The following is a 2,401-nucleotide window of genomic DNA, read 5'->3' as shown; positions in this document are numbered from 1 at the left end:
ACATCCTTGATCAAAACGAAGCATATTTTGTTAAATAATATGTAGGAGCAACTTCTATTATTTATGAGAAAAAAATTCCTAAAGAATTCGAAATATGGACTACTAAAGCCACAATTTTACAATATTACATCATTTTCCTGTATGATAATCATAAACTCATACATAACGTTGAATTCAGAATAAAAAAATGCTTTTACTGATGCAGAAATAAATCAAAATTTTCAAAAATTTCGAGAGGGGGGGGGAGGATAATTTTTAAAAAAATTGTTTTATTTTTAAATTTGTTGGTATTGGTTTATAGGCCTCTAAAAACAATGTAATATTTGCTTGAACATTGTTTTGAAATCTCTAATCGTTTCCGAGCAAAAGTAAAAGGGGCGGCTCGGATAAAAGGGTTAATTTCTCCCTCAAAACGCAAAAGTCGCACGTACTGAGGATGGTGTAATTCATAAGAAGGTCCAACAAACAAGTATACAAAGTTTCATCAAAGTCGGGTTTTGTTAATTTTTTGTTAAATTTGTTAATTTTGTTGTGATTTTATTAATGTTTATGGTTAATTTTAATTTTTTTTTTTTGTGAATAAATAGCGATATATTTATATTAATAATGAAATTTTGATTTTTGTCCACAATTTTGCTATTTGTCCGCACTGTGCGTCGATCCATTCCCACCAACCCCGTCAACCGGCAATCCAAAAGTGTCCAGTTCGTGTATCCCTTAATGCATTCCATTTTCACTAAATTCCTCTAACAAGACCCTTTTTTCCTTTCTGTAATTTATGTTTCCTCCCTCATTGATAGAATCTTCACATTCCATTCCTCTCCTTTTTCCCAAGACTGGACTACTACCCCCAAAATTCCGAAAAATCGCTACCACCAGTTCTGCCCTCAAGATCTGGGTACAAAAAGGGGACCCGGAGGAAGCAGCATCATCACTTAGTGTACCAGCGATCAACTAGAACAAAACGCTGCGCGATTCCGGATTTGTATAACCTTAAAATAAATACCGTTTACACAATCGACTCGATTTTTGTGAGTACCTTGACGACACGACTAATTGTAAGATACGCGTTACAACTGTATAGGGGCGGACAGTAACACAGTGGGTAGTGTAGCCGGGTACCACGCTGATGGCCCGGGTTCGAATCCCGGCCGCACAGTGGTCCCGATGGCCGAAAACCTGGCCAAAATAAGGAGTTTTCGGAATTTCGTGAAACTTGGTATTTTAGGGTTATTTGGGCCGCAAATTACGAATCCGGTATCAGAATTTTGAAATTCAAAATGGCGGATCCAATATGGCCGACACGTATATTAAAAATATTAAACTATTATGAATTTTTTATGAAATAGGATTTCTAGGTTTATAGGGCAACATAGTTAGAATACATTGGCAGAAATAACAAAAATAAATTAATGTTAAATTAAAATTAAGGATAATAAGGTTTGTTTTAATACCGCGTAAACAGTATTCTTTACCTTATAAGCATGGTCTTCAAATTTAAATAACTTAAAATGGCGCAAATTTGCGCAAGTTTTCTCAATTGGATATCATACCTGACATGTTACTTTATATCAAGAAACTTGGCAGAGCGTGTCACTCGGTGACTATCATCTGTGTTTTCCTTCCGATTCATCGAAAGATAACTAAAATTTATACCATATTGAGAAGGGAATTACAATAGTGAAAGAGAATCCGGGCGGACGGCTCACAGTGGTCCCGGGACCACTGATTGTGGATTCTTTTTCATGTTTCGGTTAGGGCCGGCTATTCGTTCCTCTCCGGTAACCAATGCAAATCTACGGGAATCTAGGACCGGCTAACATATATAAGGTATAGAAAATGCTTAGAGCATAAGATATGTAATGGAAAAAGTAAGGCATTAAGGCAAAAAGAGATCTTTGCAAGGAAAAGTATCAGAAAAGTGCAATATATAGGGGCGAATAGTAAGTAGCTCTCAGTAAGCACTATAAACACACAAAAATACAACTGTATACCTGTGGAAACTGACTCTTCTATAGAGCCTACAGCTTTCGTTACTCCTAGTGGACAGAATGAATATGTTTTGATGCCTTTTGGTCTTAAAAATACTCCGTCTGTCTTCCAAAGATCTATTCAGAAGGCTTTACAAAATTGTGATTTTTACGCGATTTTATACTTCCGAGATATACTCAATCACGAAAATATTCGAACACCGATGTAATTTGAATGTTAAGCTGTGCGTTTTAAATAAATGTACAATGACCAAACAGAATGTGTAAGGTCGTGTTTTATTACAGTTTTTAGACACTAAAAATGCGAACATTCTTTATTTATCACTTACGGTTATTTAAGTAAGAGAAGAGAAACAGAGGAATGACTAATTGTAATGTCATAAAAATGTTCGGGTATATTCAAATCGAAC

This window comes from Hylaeus volcanicus, unplaced genomic scaffold (genome assembly GCF_026283585.1).
Source record: "Hylaeus volcanicus isolate JK05 unplaced genomic scaffold, UHH_iyHylVolc1.0_haploid 12192, whole genome shotgun sequence".
NCBI lineage: Eukaryota > Metazoa > Arthropoda > Insecta > Hymenoptera > Colletidae > Hylaeus > Hylaeus volcanicus.
Note: the sequence above shows the minus strand (reverse complement) of the source record.